Here is an 11,064-nt window from a genome sequence, read left to right as displayed (position 1 = left end):
GCATGTGGTACCAGTTTGAAATGTGACTATGGTGGATGTGGTGATCCACATGTTGCATCATTTTCTTGACCTGAAACTGTCCTGAAGAGTGTTATCAGTGTTAGGGAAACCCATTCACATAGGTTTTCCCAGTGGCACTCACGTGTGACTCTTACTTTTTATACCCGTGTACTCCATATTTTGGAAATTGGGACTTGTTGAAAACCTTTAAATGGTTTTCCTTGCCTACTTCCCATTTTATATGGTATTTCATATGATATTTTGTGTGTACGCAATTATAACTTTTTATATGCACATGATATGCATGCATTATCAATATATGTAATTCTCAACATGGTCACATCTATGGATACTTAAATCAGGAGATCAGAGCCATGGACAGACAAGATGAAGTCCCAGGTTTGCAGAAAAATCTGATATATATGAAACCAAAAACAATATTGTGGTGTTAAAATCCCACAAAATGATAGAAGCTACATCTGTGACCAATGCTCTTAGTGCTGTTACTTGGCAACCATAATAGTATTACCAGACTTCAAGCTTGGTCTTCTGTCAGTAAGAGGCAGGGGGAGGGGGCAGGGTCTTTTCCAGGATTCTATTCCAAGAATGAACAAGTAAAGGAAGGAAATCCCCATGCCTGCTTCTTTGTTCAACCAATATCTATTGCTTAGTCATGGCCACTATGGATATAAATTAACGAAATAGACTTTACTGCATTTTTGTAAAGATTTTATTGGCACCAGTCACTTTAAATAAATAGTGTGATACTGCCTTAAGATTTTTGCTTAGTCATGGCCACTATGGATATAAATTAAGTTGACCTTTTGAGAATTACATGCTTGTAAGGAAGATACTTACCAATGCTGATGTACTTGTTGAAGAGGATGTAAGTAATGTAATGTTGTATGGGTCATTTTTGTATTGTGTATGGAGTGGATGCTGTGGTGTTACATTAATTTCTGTATTGTAGGTGTTAAATGATGGCTTGATACAGTGTAACAATGTGAAATGGGCTGTTACAACTGCTGGTGCTCCCGTTGTCAACTGCCCAGGAGACCTATATTCCATCCTGTCTCCCGTGGGGATTTCTCTGTCGTCCTCCATTGATGGCTTTTGCCTACAGAAGAAGAAACAACAGATTTCATATTGAACATTGCATCATATGAATGCAGTACTCTTGCTGCCTATCATCATTTAGGAACTGGAACTGTTATATTGGACGACTGAGCATTGGGTCTGAATACCTATGCATGGAGTAGATTATATAAGTTATTGAAAATTTTTTTTCACTTTGCACTAGCACTTTGAACAATAAAATTCTATATTGTTAGTGTGGTCTTCTGGGACCTGTGGTCCCCTTGTATTTACAGACTATAGTCTGTGACAACTGGGCAAAGGCTATAATTGTCTGGTCTGGTAATTGTGAATAAATTACTCTTCAAGAAACCTCTTTATACCATTTGTCTCTGCTGATAGCTTTTTTATTATGCCTCTCCCCAATAAAGTCATCAACCTCTGTAAAGTTTTATGTTCATGGATGGTGCCCAGTTAGGTGCCTGGATGTCTCCTAGAGTTACAACTGATCTCCAGGCTACAGAGATCAGTTCACCTGGAGAAAATGGCAGCTTTGAAGGGTAGACTATATTGCATCACTTCCTTGCTGAACATCCTCCCCAAACTCTACTCTCTCAGGGTCTGGTTCCAAATCTCCAAGAATTTTCCAACTTGGAGTTAGCAACCCTGTGCCCATAAACTGATAACAGGAAAGAGTTAAAAATCGGAAAAGATACAGGATAAAAATCTAAATGAACAAAGTCAGAAAATCTTTTCCCCCTTCGTTTCTAGTTAAAATATCTGTATGGCATTGTTAAAAGCTAAGAACCAACTATATTCAGCAACCAAATGAATTCTAACAACAAAACCAGGAAAATGACTGAAAAATCAGCTTGAACTGGCCCCTGGAAATGCCAGCTTGAATTAGTTTGGTGATCAGGATGCTATTTCTGTTTAGAATGTGATAGGCTTGGCACATGGAACGGCTTTTTCAGAGAGAGAAGAATTTAAAAAAAGCTTTAAAGGCATTTTCATTTGAGCAGAATGACCCCATCTGAATGCTGAGTAGAGCCAAAGCGAACTGTTAATCAGAGATCAGACTCCAACAAACAAGAAGCTTGCCAATAAATTCCAAGATGATCCAGCATGATTTGCTCAATAGCATCAGGCTTGCAATTAAAAAACCGTCCATTCCTGTTTAATTTTCTCCGAGTGTGCTGCTGGATGAAATACTTCAAGCTTTGGATCAGCAGAAAACCGTAGTGCGGGAGAAAATCAAACGGTTTGTTTATTTCAGGTGTCCGGGCTTAACACCATTCAAGTGACGAGAGGCTTTCAGAGAGAACAGAAATGGAAACTGAGAATAATAAATGAAATTTCTTGGCCCAAATATAACATATTATCAGTACTGCCTGTGAAGATATGACATTGTTTGGCTTGAGATATGACACACACAGGTGGCTCTGCTGGGTCCTACCATCTTCCAAAACAGCCAGGAAGGGAGGGCCTCCCCTATCATTTAATACTCAGCCAGAAGATGCTGAGAAGAACACAGATGGTCTTTTTAGTTTCAACCAAGGAACATGACCTCAGTTTGTATGTTTGCTGGTTTGATCTGAGAATCCCCATTTTGATTTGAATTCCTCCCCCCCCCCAATGAGAAACGAGCGAGTGAGGCTTCATTTCTGCATCGTTTTCCCGTTTTCTCACACCGATTTTCCTGTTAAAAATGGTCTACATTTTCAGCATTGTTCATGTATCACTTAGTGGTGTGCATATGGAAATTTCCAAGGTGAAAAAAAATGGGAAAAAACACTTTCTTAAATGTTTAACGTTTCTTTAACACAGTTCTAGAATTGTTTGGGATTGCAGAAATCCTGTAGAATCCTGTGTTTTCCAGGTTATTGGGGGCATGCTGGCACCTGCTTATTTCTTTTTGTTTGAGTCTCTTCCTGAGCTCCTGGGCAAGGGGAAGGAGATTTTCCTCTCTTCCAACTGGGTCCCTGAGAGGCATCAGCTCTGTGACCAACCATAGCCTCACCACAGTAAAGAATCCTGAAGTAAACAATACCCCAACAAAAAAATACTCAATGGCTGCTTCCACACACGTTGGATAATCCACTTTCAATACTCTTTAGCGAACATTTGAAACTGATTTTCCATGTGTGGAACAAAAAATCCTCTTCAAAAGGATTGCGAAAGTGCATTGAAAGTGCATTATTCAACGTGTGTGGAAATGGCCAATAAGTGATTACCGTATCTGCAGTAGTCAATGAATGTGCATATATGAATCAGTCTAAATGTGTGCCTATCCAACGGTATATCTGTGCTTTCAATATTGGATGTGTGCATCAATTTTGACCTTGTTTCTGAAACATACCCTCCTATTTACACTTGATTCTTTGAACCTGTAATTCTTATTACAGGAAAGGGAAGCATGGACTAATGCTAAATAATTCCCTCTGGTAGTTTCAAATGTCGTTTTATATCATCCCAGAGATTTGCTGGATCCTAATTTGTGTATGCAAATATGGCAACAACCTATGCATCATATCAAATGGTAGTAAAGTCAAAGAGCGTTCCTAAAGAGGAGGGAGGAAAAGTGAAATTGTTTTGGCCTAAGGTGTCCGTCATAATTAAAAATTAATTGGAAACAAAATGTCAATGAACTCTTTGCTGGTTTGCTTTTTTTGTGCAGGATCCTAAAGAGTCCCTGAAGCATAATCGACACAGACTTCTTTGCACCTTAATGACTGCTTGAAGGATAGTTAACGCAACAATGAATGGGTAGATAGTGATTAGGAATATTGATGTTAGAGTTAGCATCTGGACAAACAACTTCTGCATGTTGAGTGGCAGCCCTGGATCTGGAAACCTAGATTCTTGCTTGCAGCTGGAAAATGGCATGAGGAATTTGTAACAGATCCTGACAGTATGGAGTAGGAGCTGGGAGACCCAGGTTCAAATCCTCACTCTGCCTTGGAAGTTGTGTGACCTTGGTCCAGTCACACTCTCTCAGCATAATCTACCTCACAGGGTTGTTGTGCAGATAAAATGGAGGACTATGTATACTGCCCTGAGATCCTTGGAAGAAAGGTGGGATAAAATGTACTAAATAAATAAATAGGGACCTGGATTCAATTTAGGACTTGAGTTCAAATCCCTCTCTGTCATGGCATTTGCTGAGTGAATCTTTGGCTGGTCACTCTCTCTCAGTGGGATTGCTGTGAAGATAAAATGTGGAGCAAAGATATATGCTTCTCTGAACTTCTTGGAGAAGGAGTGAGATAAAAAACACGATAGACAAAAACAGTGGGAAACTATTCGCTGTTTTGTGTTTATTTAGAGAAGCTGGAGGCAATGTGCGAGAATAAAAACAAATCACAATGAGTAAAAACCTATAAAAACAGCAATGGCATCATTAAAACAGCACAGCCAATATAAACAGCAGCACTAAACTGTAAAACATTTCCATTTGCAGCAGAGAAAAATAATAGGATATGAATAAGCCGAACCTTAATGCATTAGCTGTGAAAAAAAAACCTCAGGCATTTTAAGAGAAGAAACAGTACCAGCAACACACAATCATGGAAAAATTTGGAAAGTAACATTTTTTAAAGTCTGGTTTTTAAAACTTTCTCCCTGTAATCCCTCTTCCAACTTTTGTTGCTAGGTCCCAAATATATATCTGATACCTAAATAGAAAATGGGAGGGAAGGCAGCATGGTAGAGACCGACCTCAGAAGCTAAGCAGGGTCAGTACTTGGATGGGAGACCACTAGGGACGTCTCTGCAGCAGCAACGGCAAACCACCTCTGCTTCTCACTTGCCTTGAAAGCCCCAGCAGGGGTCGCCCTAAGTCAGTTGTGACCTGACAGTACTTTTCACACAAATCGAACATATCACAAAGTGCTCCCAAGGTGACATTGCATGACTGGAGAACGTTTAGTGAGGGAAGGACAATGTGAGTGCAGCTGGATTTTATAAATGGAATTTGGTTTCATCATGCTACCTGTTTTACACTGTGATGTAATCCGCTTCGAGCCTGCTCTGCATGAAGAGTGGAATATAATATAATATAATATAATATAATATAATATAATATAATATAATATAATATAATATAATATAATATAATATAATATAATATAATATAATATAATATAATATAATAAAAATGTTTACCTCCACCTCTTCATGGGTTGAAGAATAAAATAGAAGGGTGAATCGATGGCATACATGGTGTTCTCACTTGAGGTAGAAATGGCCCATGGGATAAGGAGTCTCCTGAACTTTGCTAGTTTCCTGTAGATCAGATGTGGCGTTAATAAAGCTTAGAACTTACATGCGTCTCATGTTTTTTGACTGGATGTGCATGGAATCAGAGCAATTGGCAGATGCATCAAATAGCATTGGTCCCTTCAATTCATGCTCACAGAAATGAAATGGAAGGGTTGAAGGAGAAGCAATCCAAAAGAAATTCACCTTCAGTTCTATAGTAATTAGTTGAACAGTGCAAGGAAGTTATATTTTGGAAACCTTCTGCACCATTGCCTAATTACTATTTGCATAAACCTTTCGTCGTGTATACTTCTCTGTGATTCACTCAAAGCCATTTTGTAACTGACAAGTATCTTTACCAGCTTACAAAATCACCCCCCCCTTTTTTTTCAAAATATTAAGAAATTTCTCTTCCAACTCTGGTTCATTAAATTTCCTTGTTTGATTTCCTGCTGTGATGATTAAAGTAGCAGCCTGCAGAATGTTACATCTCCGATGTCTTTTGGTTACTTGCTCTTTCTCTTTCAGCAGTGACAATGAGCTTCTCGCAGCTGTTTCTCTTAGATCAACCTATTTTTATCGTAACCATTCTTCCTCGGCAATAAAAGTTGTTTGCTATTTCCCCACAAACCTCCTTTCTTGAATTAAAAATAAGCTGCTCTCAGAAACTTTGCAAGGAAATCTTGCTACGGATGCATTTACCCTTTGCGGTTCTCCCTCCGCAAAGTAATTACATCCGGTTTTACTCCCAGGATAACAATTTAGTTTCTCTTTCATTGAAACACTGTAACTACTCCCCACATAATTATTCCCCATTTGCACTGGTTTAGAACTTCCTGTGCTTCATACAGGGACCAACTCAAATCCTACATTCATTTACAGAGAGCAATGCGAGGGCCTTTCGGAGTCGTGTGATTATGGCAAGGAGAAATCACAGGTAGTGTCTTCATGCTATTTTGTGGTATCAACCCTCCAAATATCTCAGTATCAAAAATGTCTCTGAAAAAAGGCTGCAATCAGAAAGCAAAATACAGGCAGAACAGTGAGTTCCAAATTTTCTCTAAACCTCCTTGGAAATATATTATTTTTAAGATTTTACGGACCTGATCAAGAGTCCCCTCCCTTAAGAGTTGAAGGATTAAATGGAATGCTAGCATCTGGTGTTCACAAATTGGATTTTCAGTTGTTCTGATTCAGGGATTTCCACTACTTGAAAAACATTTCCTACGGAGCCTATCTTCCTCCAATTTCAAAAGTTTTAAACGGCATAAGACACACAGTCATAAAGCTTCGAAACTATGGGCACCTCCTAAACTTCTGCTCCACTTACTTTAGTGGAGCATTTACTTACTGCTCTGCTTACTCTTGGCTAGTTTGGATCAAGCCCCACATCCCTGCCCCATGAATTAGTTGAAACAGCACCTCTCCGGTATGATAATTTGTTTATTTACCATTTATATCCAAACCTTTCTGCTATAGCTCATCCAACATGGCTTTCAACAATTGGGGAAAAAAATAATAAAAACCGATATACATTAAAAATACATTTTAAAAAGAACAAGAGAGCAGAAGAAACAATGCTGAAACAGCAATTCATCTGTCAAAAGGCTTGGGACAATAAACTGTCCCAACCGGCTGCTTAAATGACAACAAAATAGGCACCGTACGTGTGATTCTGGGAAGGTATTTCACAATTCGGGCGGGTCAGTACAAAGAAGGCCCTATCCCTGGTTACTAAGTGCCTAACCTTTCAGCATGGGGTCACTGAGAGCAGGCCCTTTAAACGTGCTTTTAAGGAATGGATAAAAGAAGGCAGGATGGCGCAGAGGATATTGTACTGAGATAGGCCTGGGGGGGATTTAGGTTCAACCCCCCACTCATGAAACACACTGGGTTATCTTTGACCAAGCATTTTCTGCCAGCTTAAACAACCACACAGGTTTGTTGTGAGGACAAATTGGAGGAGGGGGATCTATTTATATCACCCTGAATTCCTTGGAGGCAGGTTGGGATAAAAATGTACTCAGTAAATACATATGGGAGATATAAAATTTACCACCAGTCAAGCACTAAGAGAAAACAGGTATAAGATATTTTATAGTGGTACATCATTCCAAAAGATATCAAGAAGAAAGACAAGAACTACAAGGGGATAGGTTGGAAGAGTAAAGAAGTGGATGGAGCCTTCTATCACACATGGCGGTCGTGTAAAAAGACAAAAGAATACTGGAAAGAAATGTCGGCTCCCCAGACTTAACTGGGAGGCTCAGTTGCGGGTCGTGCAGCTGGGAGGACTGGGAAGGCATAGTGGCAACCACATTTTAGGGCGGCGGTGGCCTTCTGGCAGCCTCAGCCAGACAGCCCTCACTGCCCAGATTAAAATGGGTGGCAAGGGGTGGGAAGAGGTCTGAGGACCTGGGAGGTGCACTCTCCTTGCAGGTCTATCACCGCCCCTTGTAAGGGGAGGTGGGCTCCTCCCCTCAGCACTTGGCTCATGGCCAGCATCCCTTCTTTTTGTCACAACTTTGGAGGGAGCAGGCAGTTTGGCATTGGGCACCAATCCATTTGGGGGGAAACAGGGTCCATGAGCTCAGTTTCCCTATTATGGGGATCCCCTTAAGGGGTCTGGAGAGTGTGGCATGGCAGGTGCATGCCCAGCTCGGGGGCTGTCAGATCCACCTCACTCCCAGGGGATCCACACAGGGGTGCACATCCACACGGTATCCCACTAACTGTCATCCCATGATCCCCCCCAAAGGGGTCTGAGGGGGCGTGGTGGTCATTGGCTGGCAGGCAGTCCGCTGCTCTTCAGATCAGTGCCCTATGTAGCTCCAGTGTGCTGCGAGCTGTAAATCAATAAAGTTGTGGCCATCATGGTTGTTTGGTGTACTTTGTTGCCTTGCCTCCTAGCTCTCCTCCCTCTTCAGTGCTGGCCTACAAATATACATTGACATCCAAAAAAATTTGAAAATCAAATTTACTATGAAAGCCATGAACATGTTATTGGGCATCTTACCAGTGGATATCCAAAAAATTTCAGAACTATTGAGATACATGACAATGGTCTCTAGATAGTAAAGAGTCCAGTAGCACCTTTAAGACTAACCAACTTTACTGTAGCATAAGCTTTTGAGAACCACAGTTCTGTTGATTCTGCACACATTGGATAATGCACTTCTAATCCTCTTTAGAGATCATTTGGAACTGATTTTTTTGTGTGTGAAACAAAAAATCCACTTCAAAATGATTGCTAAAGTGCATGGAAAGTGCATTATCCAATGTGTGCGGAATCAACCTTTGTCAGATGCATCTGGTGGCTAGAGTTATATTTGCAATGAAATAGAAAGCATAAGAGTGTTCAAACTGAGAGAGTTGGAAAGCTAGATGAGCAGAGTATGCAGTAATAGCTAAGTTAACAAACTATGTAAACAGAAGGTTGATCAAAGAATTTCAAGATAAATTGAAAGCTTTTATTTAACCTAATAATTTATCCTCTTTGAGTTCCTCCTTTTTTGGATCTTGTTTTGGTGAACATTTTTGTTCTGCCTGTTTTCATTGGTGAAATATTTTTGATTTGCTTGTTTTTTTAGATCTGTATGTTGTCCACCACTGGTATGCAATGAATGCAAAAATAAAGTTGAGATTGTCTTCATTTTAAGTAGGAAAATGTAGTGTTAAGAAAACAGGGGTGAAGAATATAACTTATATTTCATTCTGGTACTGTCTTTCTGGGGTAGGGTTGCCATCTCCAGTTTGGGAAATTCCTGGAGATTTGGGAGTGGAGCCTGTGGAGATCAAGGTGGGACCTCATCAGGTGAGGGGGGGAAACCTCATCAGGCTATAATGCCATTAAGTCCACCCTTCAAAGCAGCCATTTTCTTCAGGGGAACTGATCTCTGCCATACGGAGATGAGTTGTATTTCTGGAAAATTTCCAGGCCACCCCTGTAGGTTGGCAACCCAGTTTTTAGAAGCTTGAAGCAGAAGATGGGAGACACCATTTCATCTGCTTTTTTACTGTATTCTGTACCAGCCCATAGTGCTTCATTTTTACCGCTCACGGAAAGAGGAAACATAAAACTGAGATTCACAGATTTAATTTACAAAAGGGAGAAGTGAAACTGAAACGTTTTTTTAAAAGTTGGATGAGAAATTTGTTTTCATTCTTCATTTCAGGTGCCCATTCAGACACTCATTCTGAATACAACGGATAAAACTAAACATACATCTACTTATTCTGGTTTTCCACAGCTTTTATGTATTATAGTTAATCCTGTCAAATGTTGCCACAAGCCTTTGGCATACTTGCTAATAAAATGATTTAAAATACAACATGGGCCAACTTTTGCCATGCCTGAAGCCTGCCCGTTCTTCAGAAATTATGCTGGCTCTTTCTTCCAGTTTGTTGAAAAGGTAACATATATCCAATTTTGATGCAGACTTCTAGGTCTACAGTTACCAGAGTTACTTCTGTCCTTTTTCTTATAAAAAGGGTAATTTTATGCACATTTACCAGCCTGTAGGGAACTTGCTATTATATAGCAAAACAGTTTTGCCAGCAAAGGTGGCCATAAATTAAGATTATTCAGAAACATTTCTGGAAGGAACATATCTTTGCTGGGAGCTTTGTGGCGCTGCAAAAGTTTAATTGATCTTTTTGCTTCCATCGTTGTTAGCAATGGCCATAGATCCATCACATCCTATTCAGAGGATAAGTGAAAATATAATATATCTAAGGGAAGGTTTGGGTTTTTTTTAACAAACAGGATTAGACCAAAACACTCAGCAATTTAGCAACCTGTATGTATGACAGTGGAATGGGTCTATATATGTACTAGGTAAGATGTGATATAATCAGTATATTTATTCACACATATGCAAATATTCCTTTTCCAGCACCCCCAGACTCTGCAGGGGCAGGGGGATCTATTAAAACATCCCACGCCTGGAGCCAGGTGCATTCAAATGGCTTTCTGATGGCTCTAGGGGTTTTTCATTTTGAAATACTTGGTACTCCTGCCATTGCTTGGACCTTTGTAGGAGGAAACAACCGAGGCAGTTGACAGTGCAATCCTAAGCAGAGTTACTCTAGTCTAAGCCAATTGATTTCAGTGGGCTTAGACTGGAGTAACTCTGCTTAAGGAATCTCTCCCAGGAACCACTTGGTTTACTGAGGGATTGTAGGCCATAAAAATACAAGTGAGATGGTTAGGAAGGCAGTGGAGGAAGAATCATGAGTGGAGGTGGACACAGACCAGAAAATGGACCAAAATTTTGCAAGGACTGAGCTGGTTCAGCGTTTGCGAATCCCGGGTCATGGGCCTGCCAGGAGTGCTTTTACATTTAAATCCCCCCTTGCTCCAGCTTACTGGCGGGCCCACCAGTCAGCTGGAGCGTGGGGGGAGGTGTTAGAGCACTTCTGGCAGCCTGGACTAACAAACCGGTTGGTTCGTGAACCGGGCCTGGACAGTGAAAAGTTCGTGGTCCGTGAAACACCACTGACTATGGACCCATGGCCCATGAGTTTTCCCATGGGTTTTTCCCCAATAAGTCATAGATGAAAACTTATTTTAAAACATACCCTGTGGCTGTGATGGCAAAGAAACAACACTTTTCAGTCACACTTATGTTTGCACAGTGTCGGCTGGTTCAGCTATTCCAGGTTGTCAGTGGCTTGTTGGGATCTTTGTGACCAGTTTGCTCTGCACTTTGCAGATAAAATCTCTCACAT

Source organism: Eublepharis macularius, chromosome 3 (genome assembly GCF_028583425.1).
Source record: "Eublepharis macularius isolate TG4126 chromosome 3, MPM_Emac_v1.0, whole genome shotgun sequence".
Taxonomy (NCBI): Eukaryota; Metazoa; Chordata; class Lepidosauria; order Squamata; family Eublepharidae; genus Eublepharis; species Eublepharis macularius.
Note: the sequence above shows the minus strand (reverse complement) of the source record.